A 7,693-nucleotide genomic window follows, 5' to 3' on the forward strand; every position below is an offset into this window, starting at 1 on the left:
GAGGGTATTCTTGAAGGTTCGCTTTCCATAACCTCACACACCCTCACGCTATGTGTAAGCTAGTCCAAAACATTTAACATACTTCTCTCCCGAATATTCTAGTTTACTACGTGCAGGGAGGGAGAGGGCGTTCTTATTGTTTGTGGAGGAGCGTTCAAACACATGATCCCCAACCCCACCCCACTCAGTCTTCTAAAGTGATACAATCTAGAATTCTACCACCCTGTTTGTGTAATTTCCTTGCAATTTAGTAACCCCCGTTAGTTCAAATTGCATTTACTTCTACTTAAGTGTGTTTAAAGATCACAGGCTTTCAGGGGATTAAAGTTCCCCGTATCACTGGGGTTTATTTCGGGAGAACAGATTAAGACTGCAGTCCTTTACCCACTTAACTGGGAGCAAGCCCCATTGAAATCAGTGGGACTTACTTCTGGATAGACATGTATAGTATTGCAAAGTAAAAATCCCTGCGTTAACTGTAGATTGATCCGTACATGTAAACATATTAGGGTGAATCCAGATTTAGTTATACTTAGATTAGTTGCATTGAAATCAGTGCTATTTAAATGGATCATGGCTAATCTCATGTCCCGTTGATTTCAAGGGGTCTACTCTAAGTATGAATAAATTTGGATCCAACCCATTGCCCAAGCTTCATCTATACAAATCGGAAGGACTAATTCTCAGTTTACTCGAGTGCGACAGATCGGAATCGAGCTGTATTTTCATAAGACTGTAATATTTCATACCAAATATTTTAATAAGAGCTAGGAAAGATTCCTTCTCCTGGTCGTTCTTTCTTACTTGTTTTATCTTATGTATTTATAACTTGCAAGATGTATTGGAAGGAGCTGTGGACCTATTCCCTGTCGCTGACCGCTGCTTGGGAAAGGGAAAGAGAAGCTGTCTCAATCTCTTAACGACGTCAACTTCGGAAGTTGTAACCGTCATGAGGCAGTTCATCAGCCTCAAAGCAGTAAGTTCACGTACGACAACAGGGAAGCAAACGTGTCCCATTCTCGATACAATCATACGCAGGCAGGCAGGCATCAAGGGTATTCGGAAACCTAGCCATGCCATCTAGTGGATGCTCGGGAAACGACAAGTCAGTTTACTTCAACTGCCCTTTGTTGGGCTCCATTGTTAATCCGTTCCCACACACCCATCGCTAATTTGCACATTTGAATAAACGGGGCGGGGGTGGGAGTTCTTGAAACGGGCACATTTTTCTTCTCCTGTTTATAAAGTGTCCAATGGGAAGTTGAGGAGAAAAGTGTTAACACTGAGTGAAACTGCAGCCAGATATAACGCATTAAGCATGCAATCCTATGCATGTTTTGACAGAAAAAAGTCCTACAATTCCCAGCATTTCCCAGCCACGTTAAATGCTATGAACTTTTAAGAAATGTGGGTTATACACATATTAATAAATAATAAGCATTTAAAATAAGGTACGAAATAAACAAACACTGAGATCTGACAATGATGCCCATTTATGGCATGGAATAGTTCTTATTTGGGGATTGTAGCACTTCCATTTAAAACCACCTTTGCAATGTGAAAATTGCAGAATTTAACACCATGCTGACTGCAAGTTATCACAGTTAACTGGAAACGGATTGTAAATCCTCCTGAAGGCACTTGTCAGATGGGCAGTATATATATTATAAATCAAATACACTTTTTTTAAAAAATGATCTTCTTGAAGGAGGGAGAGGGAGGTCTAATCCAAATATGAAGTAGACAAAACATTACATGGGATTAACAGAAAATACTGGTTTGGATCCAGACTTAGTCATACTTAGGGTCGACCCACTGAAATCAATGGAACTTAAGTCAGGTATGACTAACTTAAATCCTACCATTTTCAGTGGGTCTACTTTAAGTGTAAGGCTAAATAGAGCTCATTATCATTATAGCACATATGCAACCATGACTTTATATGAATGACCAAATATTGTGTGCTGTTACAGGCATCACAATGCTGCTTGTAGTATTATGAGAAAGGTCATAAGGAATGAGCAAAAGTACCAAGAAGGTTCAGAATTTGGAGAGAATGAATAAAGGGCTAAACTTAGGGCTTCTCTACACCAGCCTACACCAGGGCTTTCTGCTTCCATTTTAAATGCAGGATCACAAGGACTCCCTTTTTCACCTGCTTCCTTCCCCCTTTGCCCCTCCTACTCCTCATATCTGAGTCTGCCGTTCTCTTTCATTGATCTTCTTCTTGCTGCGTCCTCTTTTCACGGAGGGAACTCAAGCACAACACAACCTGGTAATCTGATAGCTCATTATCTGCGATCTATTCAAAAATGAAATAAAGGGCATTGAGTGCAGGAGACGCCTTGGAGGTTCACAGCATCATGTAAAGAGCCCACAAACTTCCGTGAAGGATAAAAACCTTAGACATGACAGGGGTCATGTCCCTTTTTTGTTTTTTAAACAGTGATTGTGGGTGGGGTGTGGGAGCTTTCCAGATCAGACCAGAAGCAATGGTACCTTCCAGGGGTGAATATCAACTTTGGTGGGTGATTTTTAGTGGAATAAGGCATTTGGTGAGGAAAGGATACACACGCACACACCCCTACTCCTTTAAAGGAGAGAAGCAGGGACCATGATATGGTGAGTGTTACACCTAGTAGGCTCTCAAGTTGAAAGAAAGAAAGAAAAAGCTAAGCAAAGGATCTAGTGCAGACATGATCCCTTGATTAAGACATAATCGTAGGAATGTCAGAGAATTCCGCCATGGATCTCGGCGGAATTCCTCCATGGATCTCCCCCGAAATCTGTGGTGGAACAAAGCCCCCCCCCCCATGAAAGGTGCATGAAATGGGACACCAACCTGCTGCCGTTCACACTGCTTTGCGAAAGGTGGCCGCATCCGCTTCTTCATTACAGCCGTGATAGGCTACGTAAATGCTTATGTAGTCTATCATGGCTAACACAGGGATGCCATTTGCATGTAAAAAAGTATTTACGTAGCCTATCACGGCAAAAAAAAGGGAACGCAAATGGCAGCGGCTACAGTGGTCGCCATTTGCATTCCCTTTTGGGGTGGGCTGTGATAGGCTACGTAAATATTTACATAGGCTATTATGGCAAAAGAGAGGGGCGCAAATGGCATAGTGACCGCCATTTGCGCCCATCTCTTTTGCCATAATAGGCTATGTAAATATTTACGTAGCCTATCACAGCAAAATACAAGGACACAAATGGCGGCGGCTATGGCAGCCACCATTTGCATCCCTGCAGGCTGCCCAGAGGCCAGATGTCCGGCTGCGGGCGGCCCAGGCTGGCAGCTCTGCAGAATCGCCGTGGAGTAAGGATGTCAGAGAATTTCTCCACGAATCTCAGGGAGGCCGAATGCCAGTGCATTCGGCCCCCCGAAATTAGTGGAGAAACGGTCTGCCCCCCCGCTCCCCCCGGGACGGGACTTACCTTGCTTGAATGTCCCTGGCGGCGGCGGCTCCGGCGGCGGTAGCGGCCGGTCTTCTGACCGGCTGCCGCCGCCGCCATTTCCAAGTAAAAACAAAAACAAAAACGTGATAGGCTACGTAAAGATTTACGTAGCCTATCACGGCTAGATTTTAAAAAAACACCGTGATAGGCTACGTAAAAGTTTACGTAGCCTATCACGGCTGACTTTGGGGGGGGGAAGCGCGTACGCAAATGGCGGCGCCCATGGGCACCGCCATTTGCGTACGCGCTTTTTTTTTAAGTCAGCCATGATAGGCTACGTAAACATTTACGTAGCCTATCACGGCTGACTGCAGGGATGCAAACGGCAGCGGCTACGGCTTCCGCCATTTGCGTCCTGGCAGGAGACGAAGTTTCGTGGCCGGAGGGACGGGGCGCCTCCCCCTGGCCAGAATTTCAGCAGGGAGGGATGGGGCGCCTCCCCGCCCAGCCAGAATTTCAGGGGGAGGGACGGAGCGCCTCCCCCCCACCGCGAAGCAAGCTTCGGGATCAGGTAAGGGACTTCCGTCCATCCCTACCGTGGAGTGGAGCCGGCCGGAGAGAATTTCGGGGGGAGGGATGGAGCGCCTCCCCCCCACCGCGAATGTCAACCTCCAAAAAGGTAAGTGACTTTTGTACATCCCTACATAATCGTGCATCTTCTGCCAAAGTGAATCTTGAGTGACTCTTCTAGTGCTACTGAAGTTCCCACCAATTTGATGTACCGGGCTGGATTCAGACTTAGCCATATTTATAAGAGTAGCCCCACTGAAATCAATGGGACTTAAATTAGCCATGATTAACAAGTACCATTGAATTCGGTGGGTCTACTCTAAGCATGACTAATCTGAATCCAGCTTTGGGTGCAATCCTATACATGTTTAGACAGAAAAAGTTCTACAACTCCCAGCATACCCCAGCTTTTTTCTGTCTCCCTGCCCAGAATGAAAGGTAACATCTGCCATCACTTCTGTGACTGTGGGGAAATGTTATTTGCTTCATTTTCACCCCACTTCTTTCCTTCAGAGAGTAGCATACTTGGTTCTTCATTTTTATCCTCGCAACGAGGTGAAATAGGCTAGGCCAGTGACTAAGCTAGTAACTGCCCCGAGATCGTACAAGAAGCTTCATGGCCAAGTGGGGTTTCCATCCTTGGCTTCGCCAGCCCTACTCTGACTACTCTAACCACTGTACCATCCTTCCCCAACCAGATGCCCTCCAGATGCCTTGGATTTCAATTCCCAACAGCCCCCCATGCTCCTGCACACAGGTAACAATGAGACAAAAATAATAGCGTGCAACCATATGTATAATTGTATCTCATTTGGGGGATGTTTTTTTTTCAGTCCACAGGTATGCCTTAGGTACCTGGAATTCTGGGGGACCAAAATGCAGGGCAGAGTGAACCCCTGGGAGAATAGTTAAAGAACAGAAGAGGGGAGGCCTGCTCATCCCTAGTAAGCAACAAGTTTCACAGCAAGGCCAGTCTGCAGAGGAGATGAAATGATGGGCTAAGCTCTGCGTTTGCCAGAGTGGGCTGTCAGAGAGCCCAGTTCTGGTAAGCGGCATTCTCTCCATACCCTCTTCTTGTCTCTAGGTTGGCAAGCTAGTACAGCCAGCTGGAGCTTCTGAAGAGGCCAGATTTGGCACTGGAGTGTGCAGTTGTCGATCCCTAGCTTAGAAGCTGCCTTCGTTAGGAATGGATGCTGGAGAAATTCGAGATGGATTAAAAAGAGCTCAGATTTCTAAGAATCCAACCTGCGGAATCTACTGCAGAGTGCCCCACCCCCACCCCCTGTTCAGGCCACACAGAGTCCTTGGACTTTTGCATGATTTTTTTACTTTCCCGAAATTTATGCATATAAATCCATAGAAAAAGCTTCTGCTGAGGAAACGTTGAATGGAATGGGGACAATACACTAAATGTTACATACTGAGGTAAATTCTGTAAATACTTACGTAAATACTTAAGTAAATATTTCCGCATTTTTCCGAATGACATAAAAAAATATTCGCATCCATCTATGGGCGGTTGACAGAACAAAAAGTGCCTGACAATCCGCGAAACACAGAGTGGATTTTACACAGTCCGTACATCCCTAGCCTTCATTGCTGTCCCAAAAGCAGCTGCGGGTACTTTTTCCTTGAGACATCTTGCACAATGCAGGCTCAGATAGCAGGGGCGTACGGACAAGGTTTCTTGGTGGCTATCTTGTAGCAATGGAGGGTTTTTTTTTCATGCAGTCCTATGCATGCTTACCTGGAAGTAAGACCCACTGAGTTCAGTGAGACCTACTGCTTAGTTCAATTGAGAACTGAACTAAGTTTTAGAATTGCATCCTACTTTCTGGAGACCCATCAATGTCTAAGCTTGAACACCTCTTGGATACTGGCAGGTTTGGACTGTCTTTTGTGGACCCTGGTTAAGAAGCATGAGGACTTAACAGCATTTTAATCAGGTTGATTTTTATTACTTTTTGATGGATGCATATGCCTTCAAGTTGTTACTCACCTAGAGACATTGGGACAGGGCAGCCTTCAAATCTAAATAAATGAGTCAGTAATTATAACACTTTTATCCCAGTCTTCCTCCAAGGACTTCAGGGTAGCATACACACACCCCTGCTTTATCCTCACAACAGCCCTGTGAGGTAGGTTAGGCTGACAGTAATTGACCTAGGGTCGTTAAGTGAGCTTCATAGATGAATGGGGATTTGAACCAAGGTCTCCCATCCTTAGTCCAGTGCTCTAGCTCACTATACCACACAGGCACTTAACCACAAGTTTGAGCATCAGATGGAAAACTACTGAGCACATGCACTGTTAGCAGAAACACATAATGTTGTTCTTATTAAATAAAGCCATTTTACACAATACCTCTTCTGTTTCCAGTGTTCAGAGATAAGTGTGTTTCTCACGCAGCCAAAACAGCACTCCCCATGTCCAAGGGGGCCGTATCAGCATGCTCAGGCAAACTACAGAGTTTTCAGAAATGCAACAAAATCTTTAGATGGGGAACCCCGAAACAGCCCAATGAGGACTGAACATGGCTGACTATAGTGGTGCATCTCGGACTGGACCTTGGGGCCACAGTCCAGGGTCCTGCAGCCTGCCAGACCACCCAAAGGATAGAAGGTGATGAGGGCAGCAGAACTGCATATGCTTAATAATTCTATAATATCAGAGTTTGCAAACACTTGTTTTTATTCTAACGTAAGGAATGTAGGATCTGTAAAGTCTAAGAAGGCAGAGAAAAATGTTATTTGAGTGCTTCACAAGTGAAATAATATGCACAGCCATCTAAAGGGGGGGCTGCACCACTATTGGGGGAGGGGAACAGAAACCCACTATAGGGGGAGGGGAATAGTACCTGATGGAGCACCTATCTCAGCATGAACTGACCTGTACTAGATGCTATGTTCAGCACCTAAGGCCCTCCTCTGGGTGCCTCCTCTGAGGAAGGCTCAGAGGCTGGCAACAAGGGAGAGGGCCTTCTCAGTAATGGCCCCCCAATTACGGAATGATCTCCTGACGAGGCCCACCTGGTGCCAACATTGGTATTTTTTGGCACTGGATTAAAACTGTCCTCTCAGGCATTTGGCAGCATATAATAAGTTTAATCAGTCCTGGATTGTCTTTTTGTGGATTGTTTATAAATTGATTTCTGATATATGTTGTCACTGTGAATGCTGTCTGTTTATACACTGTGTATAATTTATTTTATTTATTTTATTGCATTTATATCCCACCTTTTTTCCTCTTGCAAGGAACCCAAGGGAGCTTACATTATCCTCCTCTTCCTCTCCATTTTATCCTCACAACAACAACCCTGTGAGGTAGGTTGGGCTGAGAGTCTGTAACTGGCCCAAAGTCACCCAGTGAGCTTCCATGGCCAAGTGGGGACTAGAACCCAGATCTCCCTGCTCCCAGTCCAACACTCTCACCGCTACACCACAATGGATGCATTTCTAAATGGTTTTTAATCTTTGTGAACTGCCCAGAGAGCTTTAGCTATGCGGTGGTACAGAAATGTAATAAAGAAGAAGAAGAAAAAGAAAACAGAAACTCACGACTGAGGGAAGGGAGCAGAAACCCAGGGGAAATGGAAGGGAATCCTGGAAAAGGGAGTAAATAGCCCACTGGGACCCTGAAAAGGAGCATTCCACACTGCAATTAATTTGTACAGAAGAATGATGTGGCAGAATATGCTGTTCTACTTCAGTCAGCAGGCAAGAGA

At 45.3% G+C, this 7,693-nt stretch overlaps 1 long non-coding RNA gene across 1 annotated transcript; it reads left to right on the forward strand.

Annotated features, from left to right (window-relative positions):
- Positions 1 to 905: 905 nt before the first annotated feature.
- On the forward strand, positions 906 to 7,489 carry LOC146346848 (uncharacterized). Its single transcript, XR_014789834.1, has 3 exons — positions 906 to 976; positions 4,668 to 4,726; positions 6,349 to 7,489. It is a non-coding gene; the product is annotated as an uncharacterized LOC146346848 (long non-coding RNA).
- Positions 7,490 to 7,693: the final 204 nt, after the last annotated feature.

Source organism: Heloderma suspectum, chromosome 4, assembly GCF_057233095.1.
Source record: "Heloderma suspectum isolate Gila_16-S chromosome 4, 16-S_ref, whole genome shotgun sequence".
Taxonomy (NCBI): Eukaryota; Metazoa; Chordata; class Lepidosauria; order Squamata; family Helodermatidae; genus Heloderma; species Heloderma suspectum.